At 53.2% G+C, this 16263-nt stretch overlaps 1 protein-coding gene across 1 annotated transcript in view; it reads left to right on the top strand.

Annotated features, from left to right (window-relative positions):
* The first annotated feature begins 5062 nt into the window (after window positions 1–5062).
* Window positions 5063–16263, top strand: part of LOC139239185 (hepatocyte nuclear factor 3-beta-like) — a 142264-nt gene continuing 131063 nt past the window's right edge. Inside the window, exon 1 of the mRNA XM_070867819.1 lies at window positions 5063–5132. The gene's annotated coding sequence lies outside the window, so the exon portion shown is untranslated. The remainder of the gene's footprint in view (window positions 5133–16263) is intronic.

Here is a 16263-nt window from a genome sequence, read left to right as displayed (position 1 = left end):
CGGACGTCTCAAAGCGCTTTACAGCCAATGAAGTACTTTTTTTGAAGTGTAGTCACTGTTGTAAATTAAGGAACGCGGCAACCAATTTGCGCACAGCAAGATCCCACCTGCAGCAACCAGATAATCTGTTGTGGGTTTTTTTTTTAAAGTGATGTCGATTGAGGGACAAATATTGGCCAGGACACCGGGGATAACTCGAGGGCAAACAGGGCGTCTTATCCGAAAGACGGCACCTCTGACACTGCAGCACTCCACTGGGAGTGTCAACTTGGATGTTTGTGCTCAAGTCCCTGGAGTGGGACTCGAACCCACAACCTTCTGACTCAGAGGCGAGGGGGCTGCCCACTGAGCCACGGGCCTAAGCTGCCACAAAACAGAACATAGTTGGAAGACGCAGAAGTTTCAATAACCCAAAGACGACGAGAGATTGAAGAGTAGACTTGGAAGAGTTTGTTTACCGAGATTTAATGTTGCTTGGCACAATGTTTAAAGGGAACATTCCTGATCAAATGCACACTTTAGTGTAACTGTTCAATAATAAATCTGAAGTCCCCTTATTAGGCACCCCAGCAACAAAGCTTCATTCTCAGCAAGTTCGAAATTCCATGGAAGAATGAGGAGGTTAGTAACACAGTCAACAGCATTGGGGAATGTCACAGCGAAGTGAATGAAGGGCGAGAGAGAATGTGACAGAGAGATTAACAAAAGGCATCGATTGGGGTCGCTCAAGTCAAGTTCAAACAGTGGCAAAGGTCCAGACTCTACACGCAATCGGCCTGTGGCTGGGAGTCACTGGGAGGCACTGACTCGCACTGCAAACAGCAGCACTTGTTTCTTCAGCTCCTCGTTCAGCTGAGACTGCGAGGCGCGCGGATTGGCCTTCACAAACTCCGCCATGCCGAGGATGCACTGCCTCTGTGGACGGGAACGCAACGTGGTTACTGCTGGAATCGTGACAGTGTTTCTCCAACGGCCCCCGACACAAAGGATCAGGAAAGCACCCGAGAGTTGTTGACGCTCCTCGGGCGGGGAGGGAAGAGACACCGAGGGCGTGCTGCAGAGGAGCGGATCCACGCTCCCTACCCCATCCAGCTGCTCCTCCAGGGGGCCACCTGCTACGCTGTCCCAACACCCACTCCCAGGGCAGGTACAGCACGGGGTTAGATACAGAGTAAAGCTCCCTCTACACTGTCCCATCAAACACTCCCAGGGCAGGTACAGCACGGGGTTAGATACAGAGTAAAGCTCCCTCTACACTGTCCCATCAAACACTCCCAGGGCAGGTACAGCACGGGGTTAGATACAGAGTAAAGCTCCCTCTACACCGTCCCATCAAACACTCCCAGGGCAGGTACAGCACGGGGTTAGATACAGAGTAAAGCTCCCTCTACACTGTCCCATCAAACACTCCCAGGGCAGGTATAGCACGGGGTTAGATACAGAGTAAAGCTCCCTCTACACCATCCCATCAAACACTCCCAGGGCAGGTACAGCACGGGGTTAGATACAGAGTAAAGCTCCCTCTACACTGTCCCATCAAACACTCCCAGGGCAGGTATAGCACGGGGTTAGATACAGAGTAAAGCTCCCTCTACACCATCCCATCAAACACTCCCAGGGCAGATACAGCATGGGGTTAGATACAGAGTAAAGCTCGCTCTACACTGTCCCATCAAACACTCCCAGGGCAGGTACAGCACGGGGTTAGATACAGAGTAAAGCTCCCTCTACACTGTCCCATCAAACACTCCCAGGGCAGGTACAGCACGGGGTTAGATACAGAGTAAAGCTCCCTCTACACCGTCCCATCAAACACTCCCAGGGCAGATACAGCATGGGGTTAGATACAGAGTAAAGCTCGCTCTACACTGTCCCATCAAACACTCCCAGGGCAGGTACAGCATGGGGTTAGATACAGAGTAAAGCTCCCTCCACACTGTCCCATCACCCACTCCGAGGGCAGGTACAGCACAGGTTAGATACAGAGTAAAGCTCCCTCTACATTGTCCCATCCAAAACTCTGAGGGCAGGTACAGCACTGGTTAGATAGAGTAAAGCTCCCTCTACACTGTCCCATCAAACACTCCCAGGGCAGGTACAGCATGGGGTTAGATACAGAGTAAAGCTCCCTCTACACTGTCCCATCAAACACTCCCAGGGCAGGTACAGCATGGGATTAGATACAGAGTAAAGCTCCCTCTACACTGTCCCATCAAACACTCCCAGGGCAGGTACAGCACGGGGTTAGATACAGAGTAAAGCTCCCTCTACACTGTGCCATCAAACACTCCCAGGGCAGATACAGCACGGGGTTAGATACAGAGTAAAGCTCCCCCTACACTGTCCCATCAAACACTCCCAGGGCAGATACAGCACGGGGTTAGATACAGAGTAAAGCTCCCTCTACACTGTCTCCATCAAACACTCCCAGGGAGATTTCCCCATTGGCCCCTCCCCCTTTTCACATGATAATCACATGCTCATTCCAGAAGCCCCTCCGCCCAGATTTACCCATCAGGAACCTCCTCGCGATTAAGACCAAACCGAAGCGGATCCAGGGTGGAAGAGTCCACAGCCGGCCTTTCTCGTTACCTTGTACAGGTTAATGGTGTCCTGTCCCGTCAGGCGCTGCAACAGTGAGTGAGCCAATCGCGCTCCAGTCACTGCTTTCAACAGCTGCTTGCTCGCCTCATCTTCAGAATTCAGCCAATTCCACAGCGCTATCTTTAACAATCAGAGCCAGAATTACATCGTTTCAGCTGAATGTGACTGTCTCTCTCAGACAGGGATAGAGAGAGACACAATGATAGAGGCAGACAGGCAGGATTAGAGAGAGATAGAGACAGAGATAGAGAGACAGACAGTGATAGAGAGACAGACACCAATAGGGAGACAGAAAGCAATAGAGAGACAGACAGACACAATGATAGAGACAGACAGGCAGGATTAGAGAGAGACAGAGATAGAGACAGAAAGAGAGAGAGAATCAGAGATAGAGAGACAGCGATAGAGACAGGCAAACAGGGATAGAGAGGGACAGAGACAGTGATAGAAACAGACAGACAGGGAGAGACAGACAGAGATAGATGGTGAGAGGTTGTGGCCCCTGACTGGAGAGTCTAGAACTAGGGGTGGGCGCAGTCTCAGGATAAGGAGTCGGCCATTTAAGACTGAGACGAGAAGAAATTTCTTCACTGCTGTGAATCTTTCGAATTTTCAACTAGAGGGCTGTGGATGTTGAGTATATTCAAGACTGAGATCCCTAGATTTTTGGACACAAAAGGGTATCAAGCGGATTGTGTGGGAAAGTGAAGTAGATCAGCCATGATGTTATTGAATGGTGGAGTAGGCTCGAGGGACCGTACAGCCTACTCCTGCTCCTATTTCTTATGTTCTTATGATAATGAGGCACAGACAGGGGTAGAGACGGTGATAGGGACAGGCAGACAGAGAGGCTGTAACTAGCTTGGATGGATTAGTGTCTCTGGAGAGGGTCAGGTTAGGGATTTACCTGCTGTATCAGACAGTGGGTAATGTGTAAATTGTTGTACCAGACTGGATTACCTGCTGTGCCAGCTCTGGAAGGCTAAGCCCTCTACTTCCATCTGACATCGTCCACTCTCCTCACGCCAAGAAGAATCCTTAAACAGCTTCAATTCTTAAGGCTAAATCACAGAAAACAAGTTTGTTAGAAATCTGAGCGACAAGACCCTCTCCCCCATCTCACATACTGACCCCTGACCCCCTCACATACACACTGACCTCTGACCCGCTCACACACGGACCCCTGACCCTCGACACGCACATACTGACCTCTGACCCCTCACATACACACTGACCTCTGACCCGCTCACACACGGGCTCCTGACCCCGCTCACATATTGACCCGACGCACACCGACCCCTGACTCTCACACTGACCCCTGACCCCCACATACTGACCCCTGACTCTCTCACACACTGACCTCTGACTCCCTGACACACACACTGACCCCCTCACACACTAACCCCTGACCCTCACACAGGTGTTTTGGCGGATTTCCCATCGGACCGGCCCGGGTTTGACCGGCCGCCGATCGGTGACTCAGTGCCGGCCCCGCGGGGCCTCGGGAGCCGGTGTGCGCCGCCCGCCGTTCCTCGGTCTCCCCCTCTCCCTCCCCCCGCCGTTCCTCGGTCTCCCCCTCTCCCTCCCCCCGCCGTTCCTCGGTCTCCCCCTCTCCCTCCCCCCGCCATTCCCAGTCCCCGGAGCCGCGACAGCGACACCCACCTTCCGCGTTCACACGGACTTCCTGGTTCAGGCTCACGGGCTGACGTCATCACGCAGGACGGCAGCTGCACTGCCCCCGAGCGGACACACAGAGTATCGCGAGTGCGGATACAGTGAATACTGGCACAGAGCGGATAAAGTGGGCACTGGCACAGGACGGTAACAGTGAGCACTGGCACAGAGCGGTTACAGTGAGTGTTGGCATAGAGCGGATAAAGTGGGCACTGGCACAGAGCGGTTACAGTGAGAGCTGGCACAGAGCGGATACAGCTAGCTCTGCCACAGAGCGGATACAGTGAGCGCTTTCCCAGAGCAGATACAGTGTGCAATGGCACAGAGCAGATACGGTGAGCGTTGGCACAGAGCGGATACAGCTAGCGCTGGCACAGAGCAGATACAGTGAGCGCTGGCACAGAGCAGATACAGTGAGCGCTGGCACAGAGCGATACAGTGGGCACTGGCACAGAGCGGATACAGTGAGCGTTGGCACAGAGTGGATGCAGTGGGCACTGGCACAGAGCAAATACAGTGAGCGCTGGCACAGAGCAGATACAGTGATCACTAGCACAGAGCAGATACAGTGAGCACTGGCACAGAACAGATACAGTGATCACTGGCACAGAGTGGACACAGTGAGAACTGGCACAGGGCAGATACAGTGAGCACTGGCACAGAGCAGATACAGTGAGCGTAGGCACAGAGCGGATAAAGTGGGCACTGGCACAGAGCGGTTACAGTGAGAGCTGGCACAGAGCGCTTACAGTGAGAGCTGGCACAGAGCGGATACAGCTAGCTCTGGCACAGAGCGGATACAGTGAGCGCTTTCCCAGAGCAGATACAGTGTGCAATGGCACAGAGCAGATACGGTGAGCATTGGCACAGAGCGGATACAGCTAGCACTGGCACAGAGCAGATACAGTGAGCGCTGGCACGGAGCGATACAGTGGGCACTGGCACAGAGTGGATGCAGTGGTCACTGGCCCAGAGCAGATACAGTGAGCGCTGGCACAGAGCAGATACAGTGATCACTAGCACCGAGCAGATACAGTGATCACTAGCACAGAGCAGATATAGTGAGCACTGCACAGAACAGATACAGTGATCACTGGCACAGAGTGGATACAGTGAGAGCTGGCACAGGGTGGATACAGTGAGCACTGGCACAGAGCAGATACAGTGAGCGTTGGCACAGAGCGGGTAAAGTGGGCACTGGCACAGAGCAGTTACAGTGAGAGCTGGCACAGAGCAGTTACAGTGAGAGCTGGCACAGAGCGGATACAGCTAGCTCTGGCACAGAGCGGATACAGTGAGCACTTTCTCAGAGCGGATACAGTGCGCAATGGCACCGGGCGGATACAGCTAGCTCTGGCACAGAGCGGTTACAGCTAGCTTTGGCACAGAGCGGATACAATGAGCATTGGCACAGAGCGGATACAGCTAGCGCTGGCACGGAGCAGATACAGTGAGCGTTGGCACAGAGCGGATACAGTGCGCGTTGGCGCAGAGCAGGTACAGTGAGCACTGGCACAGAGCAGATACAGTGAGAGTTGGCACAGATTGGATAAAGTGGGGACTGGCACAGAGCAGATACAGTGAGCGCTGGCACAGAGCAGATACAGTGATCACTGGCACAGAACAGATAGAGTGGCCACTGGCACAGAACAGATACAGTGACCACTGGCACAGAGCGGATACTGTGAGCGCTGACCCAGGGCGGATACAGTGGGCACTGGCACATGGCGGATACAGTGGGCACTGGCACAGAGCGGATACCGTGAGTGCTGGCACAGGGGGAATACAGTGAGCGTTGGCACAGGGCGGATACAGTGGACACTGGCACAGAGCGGATACAGTGAGCGCTGGCACAGAGCGATACAGTGGGCACTGGCACAGAACAGATACAGTGATCACTGGCACATAGCAGATACAGTGAGCGTTGGTACAGAGCGGATAAAGTGAGCGTTGGCACAGAGCGGATAAAGTGGGCACTGGCACAGAGCAGTTACAGTGATCACTGGCACAGAGCAGTTACAGTGAGAGCTGGCACAGAGCGGATACAGCTAGCTCTGGCACAGAGCGGATACAGTGAGCACTTTCCCAGAGCGGATACAGTGCGCAATGGCACCGGGCGGATACAGCTAGCTCTGGCACAGAGCGGTTACAGCTAGCTCTGGCACAGAGCGGATACAATGAGCATTGGCACAGAGCGGATACAGCTAGCGCTGGCACAGAGCAGGTACAGTGAGCACTGGCACAGAGCAAATGCAGTGAGCGTTGGCACAGAGTGGAGACAGTGGGGACTGGCACAGAGCAGATACAGTGAGCGCTGGCACAGAGCAGATACAGTGATCACTGGCACAGAACAGATTCAGTGAGCACTGGCACAGAACAGATTCAGTGAGCGCTGGCCCAGGGCGGATACAGTGGGCACTGGCACATGGCGGATACAGTGGGCACTGGCACAGAGCGGATACCGTGAGCGCTGGCACAGGGGGAATAAAGTGAGCGCTGGCACAGAGCGGATACAGTGAGCGTTGGCACAGGGCGTATAAAGTGGACACTGGCACAGAGCGGATACAGTGGGCACTGGCACAGAGCGGATACAGTGCGCGTTGGCACAGAGCGGATGCAGTGAGTGCTGGCACAGAGCAGATACAGTGACCGCTGGCACAGAGCAGACACAGTGAGCGTGGCACAGAGTGGATACGATGGGCACTGGCACAGCAGATACAGTGAGCGCTGACACAGAGCAGATACAGTGATCACTGGCACAAAGCAGATACAGTGAGCACTGGCACAGAACAGATACAGTGATCACTGGCACAGAGCGGATACAGTGAGCGCTGGCACAGGGCGGATACAGTGGGCACTGGCACAGAGCAGATTCCATGAGCGCTGGCACAGGGGAATACAGTGAGCGCTGGCACAGAGCGGATACAGTTAGCGCTGGCACACGGCAGATATAGCCAGCGTTGGCACAGAGTGGATACAGCTAGCACTGGCACAGAGCGGATACAGCTAGCGTTGGCACAGAGCGGATACAGTGAGCGCGGGCACAGGGCGGATACAGTGGGCAGTGGCACAGAGCGGATACAGTGGGCACTGGCACAGGGCAGATACAGCTAGCATTGGCACAGAGCAGATACAGTGAGCACTGGCACAGAGCAGATACAGTGAGCACTGGCGCAGAGCAGATACAGTGAGCAGTGGCACAGGACGGATATAGTGGGCACTGGCACAGAGCAGATACAGTGAGCAGTGGCACGGAGAATACAGTGAGCGCTGGCACATAGAGGATACAGTGGGCACCGGCAAAGAGCAGTTACAGTGAGTGCTGATAGAGGGCAGATACAGTGATCACTAGCACAGAGCAGATACAGTGAGCACTGGCACAGAGCAGATACAGTGAGCACTGGCACAGAGCGGATACAGTGAGCGCTGGCACAGAGCGGATGCAGTGGGCACTGGCACATAGCAGATACCATGAGTGCGGGCACAGCGGGAATACAGTGAGCGCTGGCACAGAGCGGATACAGTGAGCGCTGGCACAGGGCGGCTACAGTGGGCACTGGCACAGAGCAGACAGTGGGCACTGGCACAGGGCAGATACGGCTAGCGTTGTCACAGAGCAGATACTGTGAGCACTGGCACAGAGTGGACACAGCTAGCACTGGCAAAGAGTGGATGCAGCTAGCGTGGGCACAGAGCGGATACAGTGAGCGCTGGCACAGGATGGATACAGTGGGCAGTGGCACAGAGCGGATACAGTGGGCACTGGCACAGTGCAGATACAGCTAGCATTGGCACAGAGCAGATACAGTGAGTACTGGCACAGAGTAGATACAGTGAGCAGTGGCACAGGACGGATACAGTGGGCACTGGCATAGCACAGATACAGTGAGCAGGGGCACAGGGGGAATACAGTGAGCGCTGGCGCAGACTGGATACAGTGGGAACTGGCAAAGAGCAGATACAGTGAGCGCTGGCACAGGACAGATACAGTGGGCACTGGCACAGAGCGGATACAGTGGGCACTGGCACAGGACAGATGCAGCCAGCATTGGCTTAGAGCAGATACAGTGAGCACTGACGCAGAGCGGATAGAGTGAGCACTGACACAGAGCGGATACAGTGAGTGCTGGCACAGAGCGGATACAGTGAGTGCTGACACAGAGTGGGTACAGTGAGTGTTGGCACAGAGCGGATATAGCTAGCACTGGCACAGAGCAGGCACAGTGGGCACTGGCACAGGGCAGATACGGCTAGCGTTGTCACAGAGCAGATACAGTGAGCACTGGCACAGAGTGGACACAGCTAGCACTGGCAAAGAGTGGATACAGCTAGCGTGGGCACAGGGCGGATACAGTGAGCGCCGGCACAGGGCGGATACAGCGGGCAGTGGCACAGATCGGATACAGTGGGCACTGGCACAGTGCAGATACAGCTAGCATTGGCACAGAGCAGATACAGTGAGCACTGGCACAGAGTAGTTACAGTGAGCAGTGATACAGGGCAGATACAGTGGGCACTGGCACAGAGCAGATACAGTGAGCAGTGGCACAGGGGGAACACAGTGAGCGATGGCACAGACTGGATACAGTGGGAACTAGCAAAGAGCAGATACAGTGAGCGCTGACACAGGACGGATACAGTGGGCACTGGCACAGAGAAGATACAGTGGGCACTGGCACAGGACAGATACAGCCAGCATTGGCACAGAGCAGATACAAGAGCACTGGCGCAGAACGGATAGAGTGAGCACTGACACAGAGCGGATACAGTGAGTGCTGGCACAGAGTGGATACAGTGAGCGCTGACACAGATGAGATACAGTGAGCACTGGCACAGATCAGATGCAGTGAGCATTGGCACAAAGCAGGCACAGTGATCACTGGCACAGAGCAGATACAGTGGGCACTGACACAGAGCAGATACAGCCAGCACTGGCACAGAGCAGATACAGTGAGTGCTGACACAGAGCAGATACAGTGATCACTGGCAAAAAGCGGATACTGCTAGCACGGGCACAGAGCGGATACAGTAAACACTTGCACAGAGCAGATACAGTGAGCACTGGCACAGAGCAGATACAGTGAGCGCGGACACAGGACGGATACAGTGGGCACTGGCACAGAGAAGATACAGTGGGCACTGGCACAGGACAGATACAGCCAGCGCTGGCACATAGCAGATACAAGAGCACTGGCGCAGAACGGATAGAGTGAGCACTGACACAGAGCGGATACAGTGAGTGCTGGCACAGAGCGGATACAGTGAGCACTGGCACAGATCAGATGCAGTGAGCATTGGCACAAAGCAGACACAGTGATCACCGGCACAGAGCAGATACAGTGAGCGCTGGCACAGAGCAGATACAGTGAGCATTGGCACATAGCGGATAAAGTGGGCACTGGCACAGAGCAGATACAGCCAGCACTGGCACAGAGCAGATACAGTGAGTGCTGACACAGCAGATACAGTGATCACTGGCATATGTCAGGTACAGTAAGCACTGACACAGATGAGATACAGCGAGCACTGGCACAGAGCAGATACAGTGAGCACTGGCAAAGAGCGGATACTGCTAGCACTGGCACAGAGTGGATACAGTAAACACTTGCACAGAGCAGATACAGTGAGCACTGGCACAGAGCAGATACAGTGAGCGCTGGCACAGAGCGGATACAGCTAGCACTGGCACAGAGCAGATACGGTGATCACAAAGCAGATACAGCGAGCGCTGGCACAGTGTGGATACAGTGAGCGCTGGCACAGAGTGGGTACAGTGGGCACCGAGACAGAGCAGATACAACGAGCGCTGACACATTGCGGGTATAGTGAGTGCTTGCACAAAGCGGTTACAGTGGGCACTGGCACATAGCGGATAAAGTGATCACTGGCACTGAGCAGATACAGCGAGCGATGGCACAGTGTGAATACATTGAGCACTGGCACAGAGCGGATACAGTGGGCACTGGCACAGAGCGGATACAGCGAGCGCTGGCACAGAATGGATATATTGAGCGCCGGCACAGAGCGGATACAGTGGCAACTGGCACAGAGCCAATACAGTGAGCGTTGGCACAGAGCGGAAACAGTGGACACGGGCACAGAGCGGAAACAGTGAGCATTGGCACATAGCGGATACAGTGGGCACTGGAACAGAGCGGATACAGTGAGCACTGGCACAGTGCGGCACAGCAAGCATGGCACAGAACGGATACAGTGGGCACTGGCACAGGGCAGATACAGTGAGCGTTGGCATAGAGCGGATACCATGGGCACTTTCACAGAGCGGATACAATGAGCGCTGGCACAGGGCAGATACAGTGAGCACTGGCACAGGACGGATACAGCTAACACTGGCACAGGGCAGATACCGTGATCGCTAGCACAGCGCGGATACAGTGAGCACTGGCACAGAGCAGATACATTGAGCACTGGCACAGAGCAGATACAGTGAGTGCTGGCACAGAGCGGATACAGCTAGCACTGGCACAGAGTGGATACAGCTAGCACTGGCACAGAGTGGATGCAGTGAGCACTGGCACAGAGCGGATACAGTGAGAGCTGGCACAGAGCGGATAGAGTGGGCACTGGCACAGAGCAGATACAGCTAGCACTGGCGCAGAGCAGATACAGCTAGCACTGGTGCAGAGCGGATCCAGTGAGAGCTGGCATAGAGCAGACACAGTGAGCACTGGCACAGAGCGGACACAGTGTGCACTGGCACAGAGCAGATGCAGCTAGCACTGACCAAGCGCAGCTACCGTGAGCACTGGCACAGAGCAGATACAGCTAGCACTGGCACAGAGCGGATACAGTGAGAGCTGGCACAGAGCGGATACAGTGAGCGCAGGCACAGAGTGGATACAGTGAGTGCAGGCACAGAGCGGATACAGTGAGAGCTGACACAGAGCGGAAACAGTGAGCGCTGGCACAGGGAATATACAGCGAGCACTGGCAAAGGGAATATACAGTGAGCACTGGCACAGATCAGATACAGTGGGCACTGGCACAGAGCGTATACAGTGAGCACTGGCACAGGGAATATACAGTGAGCACTGGCACAGAGCGGATACAGTGAGCGCTGGTCTCACTGATTGATGCTCTGCATTGGTTCGATACACTGAGTGTTGAATCTCCTAAGGCGCCTAAATCTTTTTCAACTTCACCTGTAGTTATTTCACCACCATTTCTGAAGTCTGGGAGTTGCCCATTTCACCTTCCTCTGTGCAGCACCTACCTGGAGTAATGCGCACAGTTTTGGTCTCCTTATCTGAGGAATGATATTCTTGCCTCAGAGTGGGTGCAATAAAGGTTCACCAGATTGATTCCTGGGATGAGAGGGTTATCCTATGAGGAGAGACTGAGTAGATTGGGCCTATACTCTCTGGAGTTTAGATGAATGAAAGCTGATCTCATTGAAACCTATAAGAATCTGAGGGGGATTGACAGGGTAGATGCAGGGAGGATGTTTCCCCCCGGGCTGGAGTGTCTAGAACCAGGGGTCACAGTCTCAGGATAAGGGGTCGGCCATTTAGGACAGAGATGAGGAGAAATTTCTTCACTCAGAGAGTGGTGAATCTTTGGAATTCTCTGCCCCAGGGGGCTGTGGAGTCTCAGTCATTGAGTATATTCAAGACAGAGATAGATTTTTGGAATCAAGGGATCTGGAGATCGAGCGGGGAAAGTGGAGTTGAGGTCGATGATCAGCCATGATCTGATTGAATGGCAGAGCAGGCTCGAGGGGCCGAATGGCCGACTCCTCCTATATTGTATCAAACATCACTTGGCATTTTGTGTCAGTCCCCGAGGGCCCTCAGTCCCCGAGAGCCCTTTGAAAATGGATGGAAATATAAAGTTTCTGTCGGTCTTCTCCCGATCCCCCATAAGAACACAATAAATAGGAACAGGGGTGGGGCGCTCTGGGGTTTCCGCCTTATCTTCTGCCAAAGATACACGGCAGCTCCTGAACCCTGGGGATTGTGATCTGTTCAAGTACCTGGATGGAATGTCACTGACCCGCCACCGGAGGGCGGCATTGCACACGGTACGGAGGTGAAGCAACACCGACTTGGCCCAACCTGCCCCAGGTGGGCTCGGCAACAACAACTTGTCGTCATATAGCGCCGTCAACGCAGGAAAACATCCCGAGGCCCATCACAGGAGAGTTATCAGACACAATAATCTGATACCGAGCCAAAGCAGGTGACCAAAAGGGTGCTCAAAGAGGTAAAGAAAACCTTGCATTTATATAGCGCCTTTCACGACCACCGGATGTCCCAGAGTGCTTTACAGCCAACGAAGTCCATTTGGAGTGTAGTCACTGTTGTAATGTAGGAAACGCGGCAGCCAAATTGCGCACAGCAAGCTCCCACAGACAGCAATGCGATAATGACCCAGATAATCTGTTTTTGTTATGCTGGTCGAGGGATAAATATTGGCCCCAGGACACCGGGGATAACTCCACCCTGCTCTTCTTCGAAATAGTGCCGTGGGATCTTTTACATCTATACTGAGAGAGCAGACGGGGCCTCGGTTTAACGTCTCATCCGAAAGACGGCACCTCCGACAGTGCGGCGCTCCCTCAGTACTGGCACTGGGAGTGTCAGAGCATAAGACTTGGGAGCAGGAGGAGGCCATTCGGCCCCTCGAGCCTGCTCCGCCATTCAATACGATCATGGCGGAACTGATCATGGACTCAGCGCCACTTCCCTGCCCGCTCCCCATAACCCTTTATTCTTCGATTAATGTGCTCAAGTCCCTGGACTGGGACTTGAACACACAACCTTCTGACTCAGAGGTGAGGGTGCTACCCACTGAAGTACAGGTAGGTTTTAAGGAGCGTCTTAAAGGAGGAGAGAGAGGTGGAGAGGTTCAGGGAGGGAATTCCAGAGCTTGGGGCCCGGGCAACAGAAGGCACGGCCGCCGACGTTGGAGCGATTAAAATCAGGGGTGCTCAAGAGGCCAGAATTGGAGGAGCGCAGACATGGAGAGATTTGAGCACACAAGGACGAGAATGATTAACTTCCCGTTCAGCGGCAAGCAGTAGGTGGCAAGAAACTTCCTCCCCTGCTCCTCAGCAGCGGAGAACTTGGCTGATCACTTAAACACAACGGAACTTAACCCTCTCGCTGCTGGACTCCTGCCCAGCTATCTGTAACTCGAGACGGCTGATGACGGAGAGGTGATGCTGCTTTCACCTGCTGGTGAACAGTGGGATCAGGACCACCGGGCACTGCTCATTTATAAAGACATTAAAAATAAAACAGCTGCTTCATATTTTTGCTTTTCTACTGTCGGCAGGTAACGGGTGCGATGGGCCACCAGGCTGCTCCATAACCAGCTGCCGGAGGTCAATGCTGGGCCTGGTCCAGACACAGCATCGCTGGAACAGGCTGCAGGCAGAGATCAAACACACCTACACCCATACACCTATATACACACACTCACACACCTACACCCATACACCTACATACATACACTCACACACCTACACCCATACACCTATATACACACACTCACACACCTACACCCATACACCTACATACACACACACACACTCACACACCTACACCCATACACCTATATACACACACACTCACACACCTACACCCATACACTTACATACACACTCACACACCTACACCCATACACCTATATACACACACACTCACACACCTACACCCATACACTTACATACACACTCACACACCTACACCCATACACTTACATACACACTCACACACCTACACCCATACACCTACATTCACACACTCACACACCTATACCCATACACCTACATACACACACTCACACACACACACACACTCACACACCTACACCCATACACCTATATACACACACACACACCTATACCCATACACCTATATACACACACTCACACACCTACACCCATACACCTACATTCACATATTCACACACCTACACCCATACACCTATATACACACACTCACACACTTACACCCATACACCTATATACACACACTCACACACCTACACCCATACACCTACATACACACACACTCACACACCTACATACACACATACTCACACACACACCTACACCTACATACACACACTCACACACCTACACCCATACACCTATATATACACACTCACACACCTACACCCATACACCTACATAGACACACTCACACACACCTACACCCATATACACAATCACACACCTACACCCATACACCTACATACACACACACTCACACACCTACACCCATACACCTACATACACACACACACTCACACACCTACACCCATACACCTACATACACACACACTCACACACCTACACCCATACACACCCCACAACACACACACACCCCAACACACTCACACACCCACACCTACACACACTCCAACACACACACCAACACCTACACACACTCCAACACACACTCACAAACCTACACACACCAACACTCCAACACACACACACACACCCACAAACCTACACACACACACATACACACACTCAAACCTACACACACAAACACACACTCACAGACCTATTCTCTCACACACTCCAACACACACACACATGCACACACCCCACAACACACACACACCCCAACACACTCACACACCCACACCCACACACACTCCAACACACACACCAACACACCACTCACACATACACATACTCACACCTCGCACACCCACGCACACTCCAACACGCACACTCACAATCTCTCACACTCCAACACACACACTCTTACACACACACACCCCAACACACATACACTCACACACACTCCAACACGCACATTCACACTCGCGCATACATACAAACTCCAACACACACTCTCACTCACACACACACACTCACTCACACTTCACATTTTATGCCGGGTCTGAAGCCGGGCGGTGTGTTGGAGTTCTGGGTTTGGGACATGGAGCTGCTGAACCAGAGTGCTCACCGCTCCCGCAATGTCCCTCCGACCACCCCCGTGTTGACACCGAGCAGGTGCCAGACACGCCGCACCCATTTAAAAAAATGTTTTTTCTTCCAAGGTTTGAACAGTTGTCTGTCTATCCGGGCTGGAGTTTCAGGGGCAAACCTGCGGGTATCCGATTGCCCCTGCACATGCTTTGGCCGGGAGGGTTTCCACTTGACTGGCAGGTACATTTCACAATCCGGAAACTTACAGACAAAACAATTTGGGACATTGCATCAAACCCAAGTCGCCTCACCTCTTGTGTTTTAATAAATCAGCTGGACATTTTACAGTAACATTTGGCCCCCAACTGATCCAATGCTGGCTCCTCCCACACTCCCTGCACCTCACCCCATTGGCTGGAATAAATGTATCAGAAAAGTCTTTGAATTCCAAGGCAGCAGGGATATTGACAGAGTTGGAGGTTTGTCGGCGGAAGCGTTCCTGAAGGAGGAATCTGGATTTTTTTTTGCCTGAGAGTGGCTGTATGTTGTCGTCTAGTCTGATACACAGACACACACACAGAAGGGAATTCTTTCAGGGAACCAGCTTTCGACGCCTCCCAATTTATACAAAAATCTTTTTTCCCCTCCAGGTTTCAAGCCGGAAAAAAAAGCAAAGATACCCCACACTCACCAAACTCTCAGACAGACCTAGACCCAGAGCACGGTCTGGTTTCCTCAGCGCATTAATGCAGAGCCAACTCGGCTTGTCTCTTTTGGGTTAATTCCCACCGCACGTTCCGACTGGCAGACTGTGTCTCCTCCCCGGGGAGAAAAAGGCTTGCATTTCTATAGCGCCTTTCACGACCACCGGACGTCCCAAATTGGCCGCAGCCAATTTGCGCACAGCAAGCTCCCACACACAGCAATGTGATATCCAAGTGCACATTCAAGTACTTTTTAAATGCTGCGAGGGTTATTCCCTCTACCATCCTTTCAGGCAGTGAGTTTCAGACCCCCAACACCCTCTGGGTGAAGAAATTTCCCCTCACATCTCCTCTAAACCTCCTAAATCT

This window comes from Pristiophorus japonicus, chromosome 26 (assembly GCF_044704955.1).
Source record: "Pristiophorus japonicus isolate sPriJap1 chromosome 26, sPriJap1.hap1, whole genome shotgun sequence".
NCBI classification, from domain to species: Eukaryota; Metazoa; Chordata; class Chondrichthyes; family Pristiophoridae; genus Pristiophorus; species Pristiophorus japonicus.
The sequence above is the reverse complement of the archived record's forward strand: the minus strand, read 5'-3'. Positions and strand labels throughout refer to the sequence as shown.